This window comes from Athene cunicularia (genome assembly GCF_003259725.1).
Source record: "Athene cunicularia isolate RWA chromosome 1 unlocalized genomic scaffold, athCun1 chr1_part1, whole genome shotgun sequence".
Taxonomy (NCBI): Eukaryota; Metazoa; Chordata; class Aves; order Strigiformes; family Strigidae; genus Athene; species Athene cunicularia.
The window spans coordinates 11,531,089-11,556,057 of NW_020799091.1; positions in this window are offsets into that span (position 1 = coordinate 11,531,089).

Sequence of the window (24,969 nt, forward strand, 5' to 3'; positions counted from 1 at the left end):
TTTTAAATGCTAGATCTTCTGATTTACTGGGAATATAGTGTGGCAAGGCCTCCAACTGTTACGGAGATGTTACATTTCTAGTTGCTTTGGAGGTTGAAAGAAGAAAATGTTGAGAGAAGCTACACAAAGCTGTCGGCATCAATGCTAATTGATGCATTCTACAGAGATCAAATGGAGGCTTTTTTCATCTAGCCTCACAAGTTAGGGATGCATTTGGGTTTTTTTTGTGAATTATTGCCATTCACATAAGATACTCTAGAGACCTCTGTGGGAAGACGTGGAAAGAGGAATTTACTCAAACTATAGATTGCTAACTTAATATATTTACTTATTTCTAATGTATGATTTGAAAGTGTTTTTATGATGTTTGTAATTAATTTTAAATAATATAGTTTCTTATTAAGGACTAAATACAAAGAACCTATTAGGAATTCATTTGTGCCATCCATGATTATATCCCTCACCTGAATGTTACTTAAAAACTTCTGGGAGCTTCTCTCTCCTACAGAGTTTCAGAGATGTTCTTCAGACTAATGTGGATGTTCTTCCTTGTTATTGTCCACTGAGTTTAGTGGACTTTTTTGCCTGACCTTACTTCCTTCAAATGCTGTACTTTGTTAAAAGAACATAACATATGCTACTCTATAACATCTAATAAGTAAATGAAGTGCATGTTGTTCCACTCTCTTGTCCGGGTCTGATGTCATTTGAATCATACTTTGATCTCGTGGTGGTTTAGAGCATACTCACTGCATAGATACAGCCAAGTGTCAACATAAATTCAGATGGGAATGAAAAAACCAATTTAAATGAAATATCACTATTGTCTGCTTAATGCACAAGGTATATTTAATTAACATGAAATTACCCATACTTGTACATTGTACTATTTAATGCAATATTTAGCCCAATTACTTCTAACAGTGTTATACTTCTGATACTGCATTTCCTAGGAAGGGGAAGAGAAAGCAAACACTGGATAGACGTTAGTCATTTTGCTCAATCCACATACTACAGCCATAGGTGTGAAAATCTGCACAGGATGGGAGAGGTGTCAGTGTTTGCAGCCACCCTTTGCCCTCTAATGGGGGAGGTGTTATCTGAAGAACTGGAAATGAGAACTGTTTGAGGTCAAGTTGTATATATAGATATTTTTCAAGTGAGTGTTGCTATACATTTACTGATTAGCTAAAACATTTATCCTCAAAATGTGTTATTCTGATGTAATTTAAAAGATTAACTTCTCTTTCTCATAGTACAGCAGCACAAGCTTCTCATAATTTTTATTTTATAAAATGCAATAATAAGCTCAAACTGATGCAGTCTAAAAGTTCAAGTAGAAAAAAGGCATAACCTTTGATCCAGGTCTAGCCATAAATACTCTCATTACAGGACTGGAGGCTGTGAAAAACTGGTGTTGTAGACTGTATTGAGAGAAAAAGACATCAAACAAGTTTTCTGGGATCTACTCCTATGCTTCCCCCAGAGGCATGTTTTCTGAAACTTGGCTGAAAAATATAAAAATATTTTTCAACAATAGGGTACTGTCTAGAAACCATCCTAATGAAAGCATCAAACCTGGTACCGATTTAAGACTCAGCTTTGATTCTGAATATGAAGCAAAGCATTACAGGCATATCTGAAAGTCACATACAGTATCTGTGATTTACAGGATTGAAGGAGAGGCTACAAATCATAGAAAACAAGGACCCAGTTATTCTAAAGGGTAGAGGTAGGTTATAGACAGAGCAGACTTTCTTGGTCTTTTGATTCTGTGTGTCTATGTTTTCTTGGTGGGAAGTGATTTTGCACTTTAGGTGTCAAAGGCTTAGGGGAAAAACTACATTTGTGTCCAGCTGCTGGGTGATAGGAAGTGTTGCAGAGGGGTGCTAAGTGGTCTGCCATGTAAGACAAATTCACTTGAGATCTGTTTCATGTGGGTCAAAGTCACACTGAAGACATGACAGAAATGTCCTCAAGGATCCAAGAAGGTGCACAGGATTAAGGACTCTAGAAATGTTGGACAGCCCACATCAAAACCCATACTGCTGCATACTCTTTATCATTCCTTGTGTTGCTCATGCTTTAATTTCATCTCTGAACATAGTGCAGGAATATTCAGTCTTTCTCTCCTCTTTCCAGCATAGTCCTTGTTCACTTTTCACTTAGGTGAATGGACCACTCAGGTGACAGGACACTGCAGAGTTTCTAGAAAAGGGGAAAAGTGCAATGGGGCAGGCATGAGCTACTCTTGTGTGCATGTGTGTGTTCATACCAGTCTGCTTGTTATTCTTGTTTCATGCATGTGCATGTGCATTTGTAGGTAAAAAGCGTGCTCCATGTTTGTTTTTGGGGGAAGATTCCTGCCCTGCTTCCCTAAGGGCAGGGTTGTGGTCCACATGGCTGTGGCAGGTATAAGGCTATTGTGGGCTATTTGGTTAGGCTACTTAGGTTGCCCATGGACTGCTACTTGCAGAAGTCTGGTTTCTAATCTGAAGGAAGAAAACATTGAAGGGGAGCAAGAAGTGGGAGCAGCCCCATGTCCTATACAATCAGAAAATATTTTCCTCTTATTCTGTACTGTATGACTGAATGCCTTGGCCCAGTGATTTCCATCAGTTCAAAAAGAAAGATCTGGCATATAGTACTTTTCTTCTATTCTAAAGGCTCAGTTCAAACTCCACTGGAACTGGCAAAATGACCTCTATTGAGTCTGAATTTCTTTAGATGACGTCCTGAAGACATAAGATAGGAATAATGGTACATTGTGTTTAAGGCTTTAGGATAGGTTTAAAGAAAACTAGATATAGCTTCTTTATGGTTCTGGACAAATACCTCATTTCTGCTGTCTGTACACTGAGGGTAAAACCGCTGTAACTCATGTCAAAATCCTTACAAGGATAAATCCATAAAGTCTCAGGATGCACTGACATATATTGCCAGGGGGACTATATTGATAGATAAAAGCCACTATGCTGTCAACAAATGTCTTACTGGCACATATAAAAATTGATGAGTTTTTCTTACTCTGTTGGGTGTCCTGAAAACCAGGAGAATTGTGACCCATCTCTGTCAGTTATTTTAATTGTGAGATGAATTTTCTAGGTGAAAGAGTTCTAGCCTGGAGTGCTCATACTTGCATTAAGAGCAGGATTTGCTTTACCAATTCGAATAAGTAGATGTTTTCCTTGTTTAGCAAGTTGTGAGCTACCACATTCATTATCGGAAGGAACCAAACCAGGAAATACTCATGACAGTTTGTGAGCTATAGATTACTATTTCTTAAGAATTCCAGACATGTTCCATGAACCACTCCTCCATGAGGTCTGAGAAAGAAATAATTGTTTCATCTTTTGAAGTCCAACAAATTGTTTTGTATTGTTCCAGATAACGTCTGGGAATACAGACAACAAAAAGATATAATTTTCAATGTGGGTTGTGACTTTTTTTTTTTTTTTTAATTTATTTTATTTTCTATTTGAAACATATCAAATAGAAATATTCTCTCTAATCAGTCAGGAAAGATATGTTGCATCACAATATCCAGCAAAGTAGGTGACAAAATGTTTTATAAAAATTACGTGGCAGGTTTGGTATGTTCAGTGAGTGCTTTATTAAAAATCTTCCATTAAAGCAAACTACCAGTGGAAGGTCACAAAACCATTTGAATTTACTAACCCATGTAATACATTTCCATAACATATGAAGGAAATACTGTGAAAAAATGGTACACTTTGTGTTTGGGTGACTGACAAGCATTGAATAATATACCTCCAGATGTGGGAAGTGTTTTTCTTCTTTCAATTGTAAGAGGATCAGGGCCAGACATAAAATCTGTTTGGGGGCAGGTAATAGATGGGATGGCCTCCTGAAATCCCTTTCAGTGTGTTTCCTATGACTGTGTCATTGGAATCAGTCTAGAAGAAGCTGGCTATTTTTAGGTCTGAGCAGACCAACTTAACCAAGCTGAACTACATTGCAGTGCATGCAGTTATTGCTACCTGATGAGTAACCACAGCTGGGTACTCCCAGGTTGATGTGCTGGATATAGTTTGTCATTCTTCAGTACTTGCTTGCTGGCTTTGAGCAGTTATGTGTTTGTCTTTAGAGCCAGTGGCATAGACTCTCTGCTTGACCACTTCTTTGCAAATGATGCTGAAACTTCCTACCTCTAGCTACTCTCCATATTAAAGATGTACCTTTTCCTAGACAATGCAGATGTTCAAATTGTTCTGGTAGTAAAGCAGAGCAAAATGACTTTGAAAAACAGCTTCTTAAACACACCTTTCACTCATAGGGAGAGACTAGCCAAAGTATAAGCTCAGCACCTTCCTTCCCTGGTGATCTGTGAGTTACTGCATTTCCTCTTTCAGTCAACCTAACTGCAAAATCTCAAACAAAATTTCTGTCTTCACTGTTATCATATTTCTGAGAGCCCTTCTGTCTTTGATAACTGTTCAGGATCATAAGATACCATTCTTCAGCCTAGGCTTCCTTCCATGTTCAGTCCATCATACCATAGCTGCCTGAAAAGATGCTTAAAGATGTTCCTACCCTCCTTCCTATCTAAAGCATTTATTCTTTGCTTACGTCTACTCCGTTGCTTGCATTTAGTCTGCATCAATTAATGATGCTTGATTGATTGCCAGTGTCTGACCTTCAACCACACCTTCTGAATTATAGGTTTAAGGTAGAAGCCGGAAGACAATTTTCATTAACAAATTGAAGTTTCTGGTTTGGTACAAATAGGTAGAGTAGGATACATCCTGTCAAATTTAGATATCTATAGTATAGATATCTACATCTGAACATGTGGTTTACAATCCCTTTGTAGTCAGTGGAGAAAAACAGGCACCTCACAGACAGAAACTATCATATTTAAAGGCAATATCTGAAGTAGGTGAGGGGAACTGCCTTATTCCCTCCGTTTGCTGTGGCTGGACCTCTGTGACTGACCCACAGGGAGTCAGGTGAGATGAATCCCTAGTAAGATATATGCCAGACTGACTTGTCTGCTTTACTACATTACTGCACAAAATCCTCAGAAGACTGAGCACAATCTGCTCCATTGAGATGATTCAGTCTGGCTCAATAGAAACAACACTTAGAAAATACCTCGGGGAAACCCTGTCCCCCACTTCTGCTGTGTCCTGAGAGCTGCAGTGTTTGTGCTTGACTCAGTGGGAAGCTTTTCCTCCCCACACCTAGGGCATCACAGACCTGGGAGTCCCTGTGCCCATTTGCAGGGGAAGGGAAATACAATTTTCTACAGGATCTCCATCATCTCTCTACTGTGAATGCTTCAATCCTGTAGGAAACCATAAATATATGGACCTGGTCTCATTACCTGGCTTTTTCCCCAAAACCACTCCATGTTTCACTTCACAGTCCTCATCTAACATTCGCTGTAGACAAGTGTTTCTACTGAATACCCATTGATTATTGAAGGGCCAGATGAAGCTGTGACATAGATGAGGAGGTAATACTGTGGTTAATCAGGAGTATTTGTTCTGCACAGAGCAGTGCTGATACTTATTCCAGCATCCTGCCAGGAAATGTATCCCTGGGTTTTAGTGTATATTATGCTAAATCTGTCTTGTCCATGGAGAGTAGAAATAGCTTGTTTACTTAGAGTAAATTTCTGTAGGCATATGAGTTGGGCTGCAACCTATTTTACATGTGGGAAAAATAAACCACAGCACAATCATAGTGGGAATGGCCAAATTTGAACCATTATTAGGAATTTTAGACAACGATCTGTAATCTTCCTGTCCCAAATCTTTTCAAATGCTCAAGCTGAAATTTGCTTTTAGTCTGAACTGCTCACTCTCTCCGTTGCAGATACAACCACAAACACACAAAAGTGTATTTGCAAAAGAAGACTTTTCTGTGTCCCTCCTACACACACTGTGACCAGTATAAAAGTTAATTATTTTTCTCTGTTTCTGAAACAGCCTTAATCCAAACCCCTATGGTCTGTCTATTCCTTAAGCATTAGTCTATTTTTCTCCAAGAGGAGTTTATAATGCATTATCAGTTTCAGCAGTGGTCAGAGACCAGAGAAGACAAGTGAAAATGTATGAAAATATTATCTAGAGGTCCTATTATAAACAGCACTGAGAAAAAGAAACACTGTGACACAGACTCTATGCCCTGCAGCTTCAAAGCAGTGTAGTCAGCTACACCAGAGATCAACCCACTGGTAATAACCCCTTGGGTTTCCTCTGTACAGCTCATGCCCTGCCAAAAGCTTTTCACAGAGACATTCTCCGTGGTTCTGCAGGGCAAAGATTATCTGGAGCTTGCTGGACACTGTTGGCTTCACAGCCACGGGGGCATTGTTGCATCCGCCAGTCTGCTGCACGAGAGGAAACTTTCATAATTAAATGCAAGAAGAAAAGAAAAAAGGTATGAAGAAGACAGGTCTTTCTTCCTCGGGGTAAAATATCCTCCTTTAAAGCTGTTCAACAGACAGGACTGAGCCAGTCACCTTGTATACGTTCATTAAGAGAATCTACTCACTTCATGCTCTGTTGGGAGACTGTAATAAGCTTCGTCTATCAGATCTTCTCACCCCACCTGTTAGTTAAAATAGTCTGCTGCATGGGCACCTCTTTTCTCATGCCAGAGGAAGCATTTAACTTGCTGCTGCCAGCTCAGTGGGGCGCGCTGTACCTGCCTGCCCTCGGCCTCTCGCCAGCCCCAGGCATGCTGTGCCACCCAGCGCATCCATCCTGCCTCTGACACGGGCTGCTGCAAACCCCCACCCCAACAAGTTCGAGGCTGCTAGAGTATGATCGAGGTCTCACCTCTTTTCTCACTTGTCTAGTGACCTCATTTCACATATCTGATTCCCTTTCTTCAGCTCTATTTACAGTTTGCCTCTTTTTCAGCCTCCGAGTTGCTGAAACCTTTTTTCTATCAACTACTTGAATTTGTTTTAAAAGTGCTGTTGTTGGGATTTTTGTTTTCATGTTATTATGCCCTACCCTTAGCATCCTATGGGACAGATTTATATTTTGTTTATTTTTATCTTCACGCTTTTCTTTCAGATTTAAGATATCAACCCCTATTTAATTATTGTTTTACCTTTGCTATCTGGAGTGCTGTTCTTTTCCTTTTTTTTTTTTTTTTTTCCCCCCTTACACTTTCTTGCTTTTATCCTGTTTGAAATTTTCAGTGCACTGTAGCTTCAAACTGTGTAATAATCACCACCTTCCTTGGTTTATATCATTTGAAGAGGCAAAAATAATTGGAAAAATCAGTGTTTCATTCAAGAGCTCCTGATTTTGCAGGGGAATGGGGGAGGGGGTGATGAAAGTTTATAAACATGTTAAAGAAATGTCACTGTGTGGGATTTGTAAGTGAGCAAGATTAGTATTTCATATGGGGTCTGAGATGTTAAAGCAAAGGTTAATTTCCTTTATATCCCAATCTGACTCACTACTGTCCTTATCTAGTAATCCAGCCCTCTTCCCAAGTAACTTCTCTTATACCATCAAATATAATTTTTCTTTAAAAAAAAGACATCTGGCTACCTTTCAGGATTTTTTTTTTTGTTTTTAAATAAAAGAAAATTCAAATGCAGAGTTTTAGGTGAGTAGAAGTAGCCAGGAAGGGTTGCTCCCCAACCTAATCTCTAGCTCTTTAGAATTACAAGTAGGCAATAATTTACATCTGTGCAAAATAGTTGTCAGAAATGTTATCTAAAAGTGATAGCATTTACACTTAATTTTCTTGGGTAGAAACATGTATCCAAGGTGGCAGGAAAGGGTATAAGGAATTAAGTTTCAGGCCCAGTCCTGACCAAGAGCTTAATGACCTCATATCTCTTCGTCCCTTCAAGACCTCCACAAAGTTAGTCTTTTCCATCCTTACACATCTTCAAAGTTAAAGAGAGCTCCTTCCCCTTCCTTCAGTGGATGGGAGAGAGTGTGTCACGAGACTTTGACAGTGCTCTACAAATTTATGAACTGAAATTTCCAAACCTTAGTTTGGAAAACCTTAGTTCACATTGTAGCCAGACATATTTTTTGACTCTGGGGAACTGTAATTCCATCCCCTAGGGATCAGTAAAGTGCTATCCATGCACAAAACAAAGGATGAAAGAGTTTCATGAACTCATCATTTTACTTGCTACTGGAGCTGTCTAACCATAACCACCTAAAGGTTGTCCAACTGGGACAGCTCTCCTGGGGAGGGACAGGAGGGACTAAACTGGTGCTCTAGTCTAAAAATTCTGGAGAGATGAATTTACCTCCTATATGTTTTATAATGTGCTTTTACACTAGGTGTGGTAAGAAAACCAAAGGATTATAAAAATAGTTCTGAAATAGAAATGAAAGTTCTTTTGAACTTCTTTGATAATGTTCACCAGAAACCTCCCTTCTGCAAACCTAAATCAAGTATCAATAATTCTATTCAGCAGTTACTGGATCAGGCAGTGTTTGGGAATGTGTCAAAACTATCACTTTGTGGTACTGGTAATTTATAAAGTTTATCTATGTGGAAGTTACATGAGAGGAACATGGCATCTGATAATGCTGAATGTTCTTGTATGCTGTGTATTCTTTAAAATGGAGAACTTGGTTCTTTTGGTAGCTTGTTGGCAAGTTGAGTAAGTTGTTATATTACCCTATTTCTTATATAAATCTTTATGCTACTCTAAGCATAAAGAAGACTGTGGCATGAAGGTATCGGTCAGCTGAAGGGCTGTCATATATCAAAATTAAATATGGTTCACCAAACTAAAAGCTTTTTTGTTCAGCCTCAGACGTAGCATGGAATCTCATCAATGTTAACAAATACCATAAATTTGCTGTTTTTCATCACTTTAACTGCATATTATGTGCCCTGTAAACTCCATTACTCTACCAAAGGTGTACTTAGTCATGCAAAGAAATATTTAAGGTAATTATATCAAATTTCCCCTCTCCAGAAGAGTAGTTATAGTAATAATTCATAACACTGCATGAATAGCAATGGATGAGAAGTTTGTTTAAGTTGAAGAGAAATAAGAGAGATTTATGCAAATGACATCAACATTCCAAAGAATGTGACATTTTAATTGAAAAATAATTAGGAGTCCTTTAATTATTTGAAAAGACTGAATTATTAAATGTTATTAAATGTTTTTAGAAAGGTAGGTAATGTGGAAAGTGTAACTGACTGCCCTTCAGTTTAATGAACATAAAATGTGCTCACAGAGTATGAAACTAAAGTATATTATGATGGTGGAGCTGGTAAAGTTAAATTTAAAATAAGATTGATTTTTTTTTAGTACTTTTCAACAAAATAGTCTTGCTAGAAAGGTGGTGAACTCCCCATAGAAAACAAAATTTCAAGACCCAGATCCATTCCAGACCTGCTGTTCGACCTCTCTGTATCATCTTTTATCAGTAGGAAGAGGTTAACTGTCTTTTTTTTTTTTTTTAAATCTTTTAAGCTACATTGAACATGTGCTGCACCTAGTAAAATGTAATTCTGATCTCCATCCCAGTCTCTAGATGTTAAGGGAATGTAAAATGTATGTTATAAACAATAGCTATAAAACTGGTTGAAAAACACATTTATGGGTTTTGAGGATGTTTTGTGTTTGTTCTATAGGCCAAATATCTTTATTTAGTCACCTCCACTTTTTCATGGAGATGAAAGGCACTCTCTCTGGAAGGGAAATTAAAATATTTTTTTAAAACATCTGGTTTCAAACGTCTGTGAAAAATGAACAAATCACAGCCTGGAGCAAATCCAGATATAATTACATTTTTTTTTTAGGTAGGAGGTAGGAGCAGATAAAATGTATTAGGTCATTCAGTTCAACTACCACAGGCTGATTCTTAGTTCACAGGACTAATATCTGAAAAAAATGTGATGGCTGCTCTAAGAAAGACAGGGCTTCTCTTGCCTTCCTCTGGGCATACAGACTCTGTATTGTGTTCCACCCATGCTATCCCCAGTGGGCTTTCTCACTTCTGTAAAGGAAAAACATTACCTTTCTGCATCCTCTTCTGTCACTCTCACATGAGCAGATAGATTTAACCTGCCCACCACCAGGTGCTTCAAAAATGCCTCCTCTACTCATAGTCTTCACTACAAAGAAAACAACTTTTGACTGACAATTCTTTCAATTATACAACACAGGACAATAAATTGTTTAGTGAGGCTGTGCTGAACCACAGTAAAATGTTTCAGGCAACTGGCATACAAGGCTGCTCCTGCTCCCAGTTTTATGGCCAGTGCGGGTGTTTATTTCCCACCCTTTTCCTTCCAGGTCAGTAAATTCTGGTAAAGGACCATTTACACTTTCTAAAATCTGTGTTATCCAAAGCTATAAACCTTACAAATGAATGGGGCAAACCTTGGCTGCCTAGTTTTCTGGGTCTTGCTGTTACAGTACTCCCATTTTATTTATTTGCTAGCTCTCAAGAAGGCAATGAAGCATTGTGACTTCATGAGCAACATTAAAATATTCAGATTAACCCCTGTGACTGAGATTGATACCTTCATGAATGCTGAGATCTGTCTTTCTGTTATCAGTGGCAGCTGTGATTTCCCTGTTGCTCTGCATGTGATAGAGTTATTTATAGCATGGCAAAACATGTTAAGAGAGACTCTCAGATTAGAAAATATGCTTTTGTACCATTTTGAAAAGTTCTAAGTAATTCAATGAGGTACAAGTTCAGTAGAGACTTGATGCTCACATTTCTTTATCTCTCCCATTGACAAGGTAAGTTTGGGTGATTGTATATGTCTTAAGAAAAGCTTGTAACCTATCCTCACAAACTACAAATGTGAATTGCACAAAATAATCAAAATATTGCTAGGATGAACTGTATCTATTGTCATTTTGGTTTGTGAATTTTCTACAAAGCTACATCAGTGTTTTCAAGAAGTCCAACAAACTAGACAAGTAAGAAAGCTCTGCCAGTCAGCACTACCATGTTTGAGAGTCTGTGGGGAGAGCCATACAACACTGACAGAGAGGGGTTCGTTTTCTCCAGCCTACCCCAGCACCTTTTCCTATACACTTCTCCAGCTCATTAGTTCCACCAGTTTGTTGCATGGTTCAAATGAAAAAAAAAAAAAAAAAAAAAAGCGATTAATTTGTTTTGAACAAATCCTTTCTGACTTGTGGAAGTCCTGTCCATTTATTCCAATGCCTGAATTTCTTCTCATGGTCACTGTGCTGAAATCACTCATCTCTGTCCAGCTGATGGCAAACAGGAGCACACACATGATCAAGCTGGCACACGGCTCTTATCAGCAGCAGGCTGTGGGCTCCTGTCATGCTGTGGCACTGCAAGTTCCCTGCATCTAGCTCATGCAAAACATTATAACCAGTCCTTCAGTTTCACAAGCCAGATTTTAGATATAAATTGTTGTGCTCTATTAAGGAGCAGAAGAAAGAGGCTAAAGTGGAAACTACAGCCTGGTGTTTAATGGTTCTCTGAACTTTACGTGGTCCCAGTCATGTGGGGGTTTTATGTGCTGTGACAAAGTCAGCTTTCACAGAAAGTGTCAGAAAGGAGCTCACACACAAAATGCCTTTATAGTGATCACATAGCAAAATAATGCATGGGTAAACAAATAAACATAACAAATAGAGGTCCGGTTCTTAAATTTCAAGAGTTTGCTTTGAAAAAGTATAAAAATGCTGGTTTAAGAATCTGTTCAAATCCAACAACTCAAATCCAACAACTCAAATCCAACAACTCAAATCCAACAACTCAAATCCCTGACAACTCATCCAACCAGTAATTAATGGTTACATACTCTTACAGCTTTGACCATGAGATGGGTTTCCTTCAAAACCATGAATATCTCCTAGGGTCTTAAGGCTCTCTGTCAATCTCACAACTCACCTTTTTCTTGTGATTTCCAGCTTGCTGTCTCTACTCTTCTTTTAAGCTACAGGGAAGGATTTTCAAGAAGGCAGTTGAAGGTGTTGAAGTTAAGTTTAAATTTAAAGTTTAAGCCTTCTTTCTAGAATTGTAGTCTTACACTGTCTTTCATGACTCTGTGAAGTGAGGATGAGATTTCTGTGGTGTATTTTAAACCATCTAACTAGACTTTTAGGCTCCCTTTATAGTTCATCAAGGCATTTCCAGAGGGCTTCCTCCTTATTCAAAAAAATACATGCCTGTGATAGACGCATTACTCTTCAGAGGTGTCATTCTCTCTTAATTTACAATTTAAAGTATGACAATAATTATCTTAAACTACATGACTAAGTTTTTGATGGATAAAGTTACATGAGACCAACCTCCAGCATGTGATCCAAAAGGCTTTAAAATCAATACCCAGTTTTCCATGGACTGCTTAGGATTTTGGATGATTCTCTTGGAAGAGCTCAGAAACCTGCATTTGAACTCTACATTCTCTTGGATAAGAAATAGCCAGCATGACTCAGAAGACTCAAAAATGAAAACACTCTTTTGTGGAGTGTTGAGAATAAGGTTTGTCATTGAATCTAATCTTCCCAGCTTCATTCACCTTTTTCCATTACAGTGTGATTGACTTGCTTTATTAGGTGTTGAATTTTCTGTGCATTTTTTTTCCCAGTGCAGTTTGGTTTTCTGCTTATTGTCCCCTAGAATCTTTATAAAATCAGGTTGTTGCATCTCACAAGGCTGAGACAATATACATGACTAAAGTAGAGCCATGAATGTAATGTAGAGGTGGCATTTTATTTATTGGTTTTTTTTGGCTATGTGTTTTGGTGAGGAGCAGTGACATATCTGCATGTTAGATGATGGCAAGATGCTTTGCCACTTGTTTTGCCGGGCTGGAACTTACTACTGTTATGCTTTGTTTCTTACTATCACATTTTAGGTTGTAAACTCTTAGAAAATAATTGTCTTTTTTGATATTTGACAATAAAGCATTTGCAGAAGAGTTTCTTCATACATACTAAGGGCAGATCATGTTATAATCTATGAATAAAGATAATAAATCTGAGGGAACAGTAATGGTATTACAGGGTAGTTGATCTACGAATATGATAATACTTTTTCTATTGTCTAACTATAACCCTGTAACCATTTTGACATATTTCTCGTTACAACATTCCTTTGATATCCATGTAGTGTGGCTACTCTCATCTTACAGATAAGAAACTGAGAATATAAAGAATAATAGAAGTAGCAACAGCATCAAAATTCAGTTACTTAACATCTAGCTTGTATCCCTAAGTTTTGTCTTTATTCAAAGGCAAAAAAATGGAATTCTTCAAAGGTGATTCAGAACCTTTTTAGACTTTTCTGAATTGTCTTTTGGAAGGCCTACCTATACATGGGCGTCCAAAGGGCTGGGACATTGGCTTCGAGAGTAAGGAAGCAAAAAATGTTAAATGTCAGCCCATGCTTATACATGTCTGTTCCTTTCTCATTGGCCAGTTCTACTGGGTTTGCTCCACACTGGAGGGCTGCCTTAGTAACCTCATGTAGGCTAGAGCCACCTTTGTGGAGCTTCTGAGCTCCTGTTATGTTTTCATCTCTGTCATTTGTGTTCTTATTACCTTCTGGCGGCAGGACTTTAGCTGAATTGGGAGACCCCTGCCTTTTCCAAGCTGTTTTAGAAGTACACATTATAGAAATTTGATGGGAAAGGTAAGAGCTGTGTCTTATCTTTCCCTTTAAATGACCACAGGCCTCAGCAAGACTTTTTGGCATACATTATTTTCATCGTTTTCTTTACCATGTCTCCAGTGTCCCTTTTATCTTTATAGATATGCCTTGCACATACCTTACAATGCCTTGCACCTGCTGGAAATTACATAAAAGGGAAGGGATGTGAATCACAGCTCTCATTTCCATGCTCTTTCCATGCAGAAAAGGCAGTGTGACTTCTGAACAGCAGAAAGTTCTGTGTGTGCTGTAAACCCAAGCAGGTGTTGTTTTTCCTGTCACTTCTAAAATTATCTGTCACTCAATTTGGTAATCAAACTCTGGAGTTCTTAAAGAAAATACTGTATGTAATGATGACAGACTTTTTTATGCTACACTTTGTCTCTGTACATGTATTTGAAAACAGAAACATCTATGGGTGAGGTTGAATTAAGAAGCTCCTTCTATTTTTTACAATATTGATCAAATATTTTACTAACTCTACCTATTCAAGCAAAATCTGCTCTATGCCATAAACAGCCTGAAGAAGCTACCATACTTAGACCTTTTGTTCTAATGAGGAGTCTTCCACCACTGAGATGAATGACAGAAAAACCATTTAGGAAAAAGGAGGTATTACAAAGCTATTGTTTTGGTTTATGTGGTGGTTTTTTGTTGGTTGGTGTTTGTTGTTTGTTTGTTTGTTTGTTTGTTTAATAAACAACAACCACCAGTAGTGTTTTAAGACAGACAAGTAAAAAAAAAAAAAAAAGACAAGATTGTGGAGAGGCAGGAGAGAAAAATATGATAACAAGAAGAGGAACAAGAAGAGGAAAGTCAGATGAATAATTTTTGGAGTATACTGGGTGAAAAAAAGTCTGCCTGGGGGTTCCTATTCCACCAAGAACGAAATGTACTTATCTATGTGAATGTGCTAGAGTAGAAAAAAAAAAAAAAAATAGGACTGCCCTCTCAGGTGTAGATCATGCTAGCAAGATGCAGTTAACACTGAGAAGGAGTACAAATTCCTCCACTGCAAAGAGGAATAAGGTGCGAAGCAGCGGAACAGATACACTTCTGAAAGGGAAGAAGCATAGTATCCATCTGAATCTTAGTCTATTGAGGCAACAGCATGGTACCAAGTAAAAAAGCTAATCCTCTTTGTATGATTACTCCTAAATTTAACAGCAATTGTGCGACTGTATTCTCTGAATGGCTTTTCCTGCTTTGGGTTTAAGATGAAAGGCAGGAGAGAAGTGAACTGAGACACTTGAGCAACTACATGAAAAATTGAGTTTGGGATTGTTTTATATAGGGAATTCTTTGGAGTCCATCAAACTGGATCACTATCCTGTTGGCAGATAACCAAAGCTGGGCTCAATAAGTGGAACAAAATGCTCTAGAAGATGTTGGATTTAGATGTTGAAGTAACAGAGGTCTAACTAAATTAATGACATTGTAACTTCTCAGATTTGAAGACATCCTTCTAATTATGTACAATTATGTTAAATGTCCTCTGTCATTCTTAAAAAAAAAAAAAAAAAATTCCATCTCAACTAAGGTACCAATCTCTGATAGGATGGAATCAGAGTAGCAGCAATTTGAAATTTAATGCTGAGATTTCTAGCATTGAACACAGAAGAAGTATTTGAAATAATTTTCTTTCTTCTTTACGGGGACATTTAGGACCAAACTTGGTTGGCATAGCCATGAAAATATTCATTGATTTGATCAGTGGCTAACTGGCCTGTTGATGTATCCTGATACATCTGTAAGAAGATGCTGTAAGCACATCCCCAGGTTGTCCTGAGCTTTACAGCTTTTTATGATTGATATAAACTTGTGTGACCAGCGTAACATGTGCTGTAAAAAATGGGATTCAGTGAATCTTGTAGTCACTTTGTGACACAGAAACTCTTTATTCATATAAATTTTGCTTCATATGCTGAATTCAGTAGAGATTGAATTTTAACTACTTAAAAAACATAACATCCACAGAGGTAGAACAGGGACTCCAAAAGCCTCTGAATGCATTTCCCTGAATTAATATCACATGACTACTTAATTTATTTTTGTTCATGTGAATGAAGTGGAAGAGAAGGGTTATGTCTTTAAATAGAGCTGAAGTTTATCAGATAGGAGCAGGTGCACCACAAAACCAATGTAAAATTAAATAAAATACAAACCAATGACAGAACAGTGTGATTGTCAAGGGTTCCTAAAACATCCTTTTTTATCTACTCATATTTTCTTTTTTAGTGCCTTCAGCAGCTAACAAAATTGCAAATTAAACCCCTTAGCAGCTGATGTTTGCTGATTGTATTATCACGTTCATTGTAAGGGTCCCATACAAATACTTTGTTGCAATATCAATTTAGGATTGCAATAATTGTTTTGGAATACATTTAAGTAATTAGCAGACCAAAGGTCATATGAGAAGCCTGTAAACTTAATGGAAGCATTTTCTGAGTTTTATTACAGACCTGCAATGTCTTGGTTTTAATTCTTTGCTTAAAAAAAAAAAAAGTGTTATTTTTTTCTTCAAGCATGTTTTATTACTCAGCAACACTACCACCATACTCTTTATGATGTCAAAGAGTACAGTTCTATTCCCCTTTTTGTAAGGGACAGTAGTTTACTCTTTGTGTCACCAATTATTTTCAGGACATTAACTCAATGTCAACAGTGTCCAGTTTAACCCAGATCATTTAGGCTGACAGAAGTGTTTGCCTCAATACCTCAAGGTGTTAAGAAGAATATACAAGCAGGTTTTGGATCAGATGCTAATCTGACACAGATGAGGAAATGTTCGCATAAGGAGTGTTTCTACATGAACAGTGTCATTCTGCTTTGGCATAAATTTTATGCCTCTATTCCTCAAATATTTCTACTGTCCTTGGTGTTGGGCTTTGAGCTTATCTTGGTATAAATTCTCACAGACAAGTGAAGATGTAGGGCTTTGGTTCAGTGTTAGGCATCTCTATCTCTTTCTGACCTGAGCTAGGAGTCAGAGTGAGGTATGGAGCAATTATTTTGAGACTGGAAGGAAACCTTTGTGCAACATATTATTGGGAGACTCCTAGGAGACCTCATGAAGATCCAAAGCAGAAATGCGCTGTAAGTGCTGACAGGTTGGCAGCTTGCTGGTGGTGACTGAAGCATAGGCAATACTGGAGAACTGAAATGGCTCACCAGAAAGGAAGAGATACCCACTTCAGAATGTCCATTGGTGAAAGTCAGCTCTGGACATTCAGCTCCTCTGTATTTTGGGTTTAATATGAAAGCACCAAAGTTTCTCTGAGAGTCACTGGTGACTCATTTGATCTATAGTCAGTAGAGCCCACAGGGTTGTTGGACGAATGTCACAGTAGATGGCAGGGGACTGACATTAAATCATTCTCTTGGCTCCATTAACAGGGATGATGCTAGACACAGTCACCCAGGGGTGTCTGAGGCCTCCCTGTGAGGCTGACATATATGAAGCAGGACCTATGAAAGGCCCAAATGACACAAAGTCATCTTTGTGTCTGGGGACCAGGTGGGGTGGCCTCATGTGTCTGGAATGACATTAGGCACCTGAATTCAGGCAACTAAATTGTGCTCTGGATCATTTTTTTATTGTATCAGGAACTCAGAGAACTAATGCAGAAGGACAAACCCATGTGTACCATACATAAACGTGTCTGCACCAGCACTCATGCTGAATTTTTAAATTGAATCTCATCCAATACCTCTAAGGGCTTTCAAGTAGGGGGAGGCTTTGGTTCAATTCCCTTAAGACCCAATTCAGGCCATAGATTTCACTGCCATATTCTGAGAAAAAATAAAGCCTGGGAGTCCATCTGGGAGCTAGATTGTTTTGTACAAAAAATTTTATATCCTTTGCACCAGGGAGAAGGATGACAAGTGACTGTTTCTACAGTGCCCCAGATGTGACATGCCCCTTTAACATGTGGGAAACTGCGGCTCAGGTCTCTGCTCCAGTTAATTTATTGGAATTCACCCAAGCTCGCACAGTCTGTTTTAAATACAAGTAGAAACTGTGTAGTAGGAATGCAGAAGTCAACTGGTATTTCTGATGAGCTGAAGGCAGATCAAAAAACAGCCTGACTGAGTAATAAGTCAGAATTGTCCATAAAATACTTATTGATAGATTAATTGCTGTGTTATGAGCACAGCTGTGGATTTAAATGCTCTCTTTTGGAAATATTCATTTTTTTTTTTCTTTCTGCCAGCTAAGTGTCTTATCTAATTATATCTACAGCAGAGATGCTGTATGCAATTTACCTACCTTAATGCTCTACGTTTTTCTACACTTTCTTCCTGATAGATTATGGTGTATTATTTCAATATCGGGCACTTGAAAATCTAGATTCCAGTCATAGCATTTGCTAGGTAAACTTGAAGAAACTCCATTTGTATTCTTGTAGTTACTCTGGATTTGCTTTGATGAAAATGGAACTTTGTCCATGGTTTTATTTTAATTATAGGAAAGAAAAACTTCTCATTTTATTTTATTTTATTTTATTTTATTTTATTTTATTTTATTTTATTTTATTTTATTTTATTTTTTACTTTTAAAAAGAACTAGATTTTTTTTTTTTTCCACAAAAGAAGAACAGCACAAATTGATGGCTTTTTGCCTATGCAGCTCCTCCCACTCCCTTAAGTGCTACTGTGTAATTATTTTTCAGCAAGTGGCTTAGAATTCTTGTTGCTTGGGTTATGCAGTGTGTTTGTGGAGGCATAGCCCAGTTGCAGCATCATGTGTAACAGAGAAAGAGAGTGTATTGATACCTAAAACAGACTCTGTCAGATTCCATAAAGGAATTCCACACAATGAGGTTGACCTGTTTTTGTATCCCTTTTATCTTAGCAGTACCAAGGCATCACCTTTGCTGCAAAAAAATGAAAGACTCAGTGTAATCAAGATTGTTCTTTAATGAAACGATTCTTCCCTTGCCTGGTTATAAGATTTGGCTAATGCAGGGGGAGGCTACAGCCAGTAAGGTCTTTCACATGTAATGTATAATTGATGCAAGATTTGACTGGCAGTAAAGACTCATCTTCTAAAGTTGTTTTTGTCAGCCCTTTCCTCAGTGTGGTCTCTCTTATCTGGCTTACAGTTTAAATGATGAAGAGTTTTTTTGGCAAAATCCTTATTTTATTAACAAAATATTTCTTTATTTATTTTATTTTATTTTTTAATAAAAGACTGGTTGCTCCTTTTCATTTGTGACTTACCTGTCAGTATGGACATTGTTGCTTATTAATGCTGCAAATCTGGAATTATTTATTTGCTACTGTGTACAACATCAAAGCAGTAGATGATTTTAACACATGAACTCACTTGTTCTTATTTGTATAGGTGCTATTGGACTTCTACTCATGAGATTTACACTGATGTCATTCAGAGTGAAAAGTGTTCAGCAACTTGATAGATTAGTCAGCTACTCAGTGTTAAGCCTTGAATGAGGAAATCATAATTTTTATTAATTAATGATCTGAATACATATGTGAAATACTTTTTAACAAAGTATTGATAGAGAAAGATATTCTTCCAATTAAAAGTAGGGTCTTTAATGATATTATTACATTAGATACATGTCAAAATTTCCCCCAAGCTAGTAATTTATTATTGAATCTCTGCTTTCAAATGCAAGAAAGTAGAGAAAGCACGAATCAGTTATGCTTCCCAGTTTGGAATAAGAAATTCAGAGTATGGAGGCCACAACTGAAAACAGTCTCTGTGTACAAGCTCAGCCAAATAGAAGCTGTTTGGGAAGATTTTGTTTCACTTGTTTACTGATGTTCATTTACTGCACAACACTAACCCATGTTCAAGAAAAATCTTGAGCTGAATATACTGTTTCTTCTGAGTTAAACACATTTTGCTGTTTTTCTATATTACAAAAGATGAGAAAACGTCTATATTTCAAAGACTAACAATGGCATTTTTTAATTGAGTATCACGAAAACAAATGAAGGTAACCTACCAACGGAGAAACAATTCTCTGGACTGGGGACATTCAAAAGACAAACTCGGATGAGCTATCTCCTTATGGCCTGCAAAGAAGACAGATTACCACTATGGCACAGAAACACGTGGGTGGACTGCTTACCACCTCTGAACGGATGGTATGTGGGATGTTTTGTAGCAGCACTGCAAAAGGCAGCATTTCAACTTTTGGGGAAGGCAGGAAGTACTTTTGTGTGTAGAACCGAAGCTTCAACAGGACAAAATGATTAGTCAAAGGAAACTGGATTGCAGACACACAGTTTAAGAAAAATCCAGGCAATGTTTCCCATACTACTGTGACTAGCTCATCCATAAGTTTTCAGCTTTCAGAAGAGAAATACTCTATTATTGTTGGCTTTGTGATGCCAGTTATTCGGACAGAGCAATAAGGTGTCTGGGGAAAGCTGCTCTGGGAGGTCAGCACAAATCAGGAAACATATTCCTTCTTGTGTAGCTTGGAGCAGCTCCTTGTCTACCCTGGGAAGACCTGTTGTAGAGGAGAAAAAGTGAAAAGTACATGAGTTTACCACGTGAAGGACTTGCATCCTGGACCAGGAATGTGAAGGACACAGTGACCCAGGGAAGCAAGACCTGTGCATTCTTTCCTAAACAACGATAGAGCAACTTTATACTGATGGAGTTCCCAAGAACACAGTCCCAGGCTTTCTGCAACAAACCTCTCCTTTGCAAAAATGGGCAGATGAAAATCTGCGGAAAAACCTCATATGACATTTTTTCTTATGTTCTTTCTTCATCCAGAGATGTCTGATGACTAGTCTGCAGGAGGTAAGAATACAGGTAAAAATACATGCTCAGGGGGCACTTTTTAGATCTACCTTTTGTTGCTAATTTGTCGCATACAAGTTCTAGAACAGGTTGTTTGAATCCCACAAATTTATTACAGTCAAAATCTTTTTGCTGTAGACAAAAGTAACACACTTCGTATGCATAGTCAAGGATCTATTATTAGTCTAATTAAAGTCTTAACAGACTAATCAAAGAATTATTATAACAGTAACACTGTTATTAACACTTACAATGCAAGTTTGCAGATGACACTGACCTGAGTGGTGTGGTTGATTCAGTTGAGGGTAGGGATGTGCCATCCATAGGGACTTTGACAGGCTGAAGAGGTGGGCCCATGAAGTGAAAACCCCATGAAGTTCAATAATGCCAAGTGCATGTGGTTCAAGGTAATCCCCAGTATCAAAATAGACTGGGGGATAAATGTAATGAGAGCAGTCCTTCAGAGAAGAAATTGGGAATACTTGTGTATGAGAAGATGGACATGAGTCAGCAATGTGCATTTGCATCTCAGAAAGCCAACTGTACTCTGGGCTGCATAAAAAAAAGCATGGCCAGCATGTTGAGGGAAGTGATTCTGTGTCTCTACTCCACTCTAGTGAGATTCCACCAGGAGTACTGTATCCAGCTCTGGAGCCCTCAGTACAGGAAAGACATGGACCTGTTGGAGCAGGTCCAGAGAAGGGCCACAAAAATGATCAGAGGTCTAGAATACCTCTCCTATGAAGATAGGCTGAGAGAAATTGGGGTTGTTCAGCCTGGAGAAGAGAAGGCGCCAGGGAGACCTTGTTGTGGCCTTTCAATATCGAAAAGGGGCCTATAGGAAAGATGGAGAAAGAGTTTTTACCAAGGCATGTAGTAACAGGACAAAGTGAAAAAGGGTAGATGGATATAAGGAATAAATTCTTTCCTGTGAGTGTGATAAGACACTGGCACAGGTTGCCCAGAGAAGCTGTGGCTGCCCCCTCCCTGGCAGGGTTCAAGGCCAGGTTGGACGGGGCTCTGGGCAACCTGGGCTAGTGGAAGGTGTCCCTGCCCATGGCAGGGGGCTGAACTAGAAGATCTTTAAAGGTTCCTTCCAACCTGAACGGTTTTATGAAGGAGCAGGTGAGCTGGCACAGGCTACCCTGCTCCAGGGGCTGCCTGCAGTTGCAGGCAGCTCCTGCCTGAGTGCTGCAGGCACAGCCTCTCCTCTGTTTGTCAATATGCTCAGGAAAGGTGAGTTTAATTGCCAGTAATAAGAAGCCTAAGATAAGCCAAGCAAAATAAATGGAAAAGCAGGTACAAGCTATTATTTCCTTTATTTCTTTTTCAGTTGCACTGAGGGAAGGTGAACCCACAAGCTAGTCTCATTTTATATTCCCTCTCTTTTTATATAACTCAGATCTGATTTCCTGATGCCTAATTAGCTCACAGAAGGAGTAACTGAAGGGTGGTTGCTACGGTGCTGGATGCTAAAGCTATACAATTCCTGGTCCTGAATAAAGAGAGTGCTTGGAGGTACATTTGTTTTGGTGTTTGTATTTTGTTTGTTAGTTTGTTTTGATTTGTTTTGTTTTTAATTTGTGACTAGTACACACACAAAACCACTTCCCATTTTTCTTGGTCACCATCTGTTTTTTTTCTCTTTTTCCTTTTTTTCTTTACTCCTCCAAACACCCCGCCTCTATTATCCCTCAACACCTGTTTAGTTAAGTAGCTATTTCCCTAAAGTTTTGAGATACAAATATGAACCGACACTGCTAGTCCCCTGACAAAGGCATTTCTAATGCCTGAACAGCTCCTGGCTGTAGAGTTAAAACAGAAAAAAAAAAAAAAGTTTGGTTTTCCCCTTCTAACAGAGTTTTCAGTCCCAAAGCAGAGAGAAATTGCACTGAAATAATTTTTCTAATGATTTAACATATCACTAATAAGTATGTTGGTAGTAAACAATATTATTTTATTCAACTTGCAGCTTTATTTAGTATGACAGTTGTAAGCAGCCCCTTATCCTGGTGTGGTTCTTCCAAAATACTGATATTTATAATAGTTGGGATTCTGGCTTCTTCTCTTTTTCTTTATGCTAAATTACATTATCTGTTTGCTCAGAGAGTGGACACAATCCATTTTGCCTATTAATGAGAGGTAAGCTGAGGTGTTCAAAAAACGCACCTGACCAGCTAATTAAGTTTATTAGCTATGATTAAAAGCAGTAGGACATCATCCTCTGATGTTTATTTAAACAGGAGCACATCCTGTAAATAGCCATTGCTCCACTGATGTGAGAGGGTCGGTATCAGGTGAAAAGAAGGAGGAACACAGTTGGAATTACTTCCAGTTAGATATAACCAAGAATGACAAAAAATATTGAGTCCCAAATGTTTTGGTCTTTGCCGCTTTGGCTGAAAGTCAGTGAATGGGCATTTGTTTCTATACCCTGGCCTTTAACATGTGATGAATTGCCAGACTAAAAAATGAGATGCTTATTCAAACTCTCCAGAAATTAGTACATGCTAGCTAGAAGTCTGTGGTCTGACTTTGCTTTCAATTTCTATCTGAAGCCTATTTCCCCAGCAAAGGGAAAGCAGCCTTGGCTTCTTTCAAGACTTAGTTTCCAGAGTCACCATCAATCCAGGTGACCTCCCTTAAAAGCCACCTCAGTTTGGAAGAGCGGCTTCTAGGCGGTAAAGAGATGTGAATGCCTTCAAAAATGTGAAACAAACAAATGTCCATCCCTGCTTATTGTTGCAGGGATGATTCCATGTGCTTCTTGGTCAAGAGTGTCACCAAGCAGCTAGATCTCTGGTTGCAGAAGTTACGAAGTGGTACGTTGAGTGCACATACAGAAAGGATTTGCCTTCCATATTGGGCAGTTTCTCAGCATGTCTGCAGATGAGGTTGCTCGTGTGCATTACAGGACATGCAAAACATCCCTTTTTGGGAAAGCTGGTTTATTGCTTAAATGCCTAAAATATCTTTAGTTTTAAACAAAGAGAACTTGTGTATACTCTTAAATAAAAGAAAACCTGTAAGTGTTTGTTCTTTGGCGTTTCCTACAATGTGTAAGTGCTTTCCAGTCAAGTGTGTCTCTCACACATATTCAGTGTCTTGATCTCTCTCTCTCTCTCAGAAAGAAAGATGAACATGTGTGAAATGATTTTTGGGAGGTTTTTTTCTTTCTTCCTTTTTTTCTTTTTAATTTAGTTGTTTATTGCTGCAGTGTTTACAATATCCTGCAAATTCAGGGCCTTGGTGAGTTAAATGCAGCTTAAATGAGTAAATAAATACTTTCTTGATCCCAGAGAAACCACAATCTAAACATTAAAGACAGGTAACAGAAAGTAGAAGATGGCAACTGATTCTAGATCGTGTTGGTAGTTTGCACTTTCCAGCTTCAACTGTGCTGCTTAACTTGTTCTTAACAATATATGATATTTCATATGTTTTTCTCCCTTCTTGATTCCATTTGTAGTGCTTTATATCTAGCTTTACTTTTACTACTGTAATCTGTATTGTTTATGCTATCTTCATTTTCTGTCAGCATGGCTTTCCTATTCCTTCTTTGCAGTATTGTATTGCCATATAAATAACTAAGGAGGAGGCAGCTGCAGCAAAAACTGAGTTGTGCTGGCTTTTATAAATTTCACTTGCAAAAATTAGAAATTATTTGATTTATATAAATTAATTTTCTGGAGGAAAATCCTGAAATGAAAGTGAGTCTTGCTGGTATCTGGAAGGGAACAGAAACAGGCACAGAATTTGGTGCTATTATGCCAAAAATGTGTCCTCCATTAATTTCTGGGAGGATAAAGCACGTAGTCGAACATCTCATCACAGATGCAAATTTCTTTATCCTAGAAAAAAAAAAGGACAAAACATATAAAACAAAATCAGGCACCAGGTGAAACAAAAGCAGCCAAAAATCAACATGAAGCCAAGCTTCACGGTGTGATAAACATACCATTGTGAAAGACACACTCAAATAACTCATGGTAAATTACTGTGAATTAATCACCACTTTAGTGAATATATATGACACAATAATTCTCTAGGGTCTAGTTCTATAACTTGCTTTTATAGGAAAGCTTCGTGTTTCTGGGAGATGAGTACTCTGTGTTTCTTATGAGAAATCAGTGGGACACATTTCACTGACTGACTGATTTGCCTTTGTTTAGTGCTTTCAGTGCTTGTGCATTATGATAGTAGTAGAGAAGTGCAGTATGCAGAAGGCAAAGGGGATATTAAATTTTAGAGAAAGTGGAAGAAATGATGGGCCATCTGACGTATACAGTTGACAGTACATTGTTGAACTTGGTTAATCATTATGAAAGGCAGAGGAGTAAATTTAAAGGAAATGTGTGTCTGGGCCTGAGATACATACTTGAACGGGAACAGGTCTGGGATTGTGACATGTCATGATGGTGAGCTTTACCTGGGTCACTCAAAACTTGTACCACCAGGCTGTAGCACTCACCTTCCTCCACCAACACAAATAAGATACATCCAAGGGGGAGCATTGTGCACTTCCACTGCCTTCTGATTCACCCCGATTCTCTCTCACTG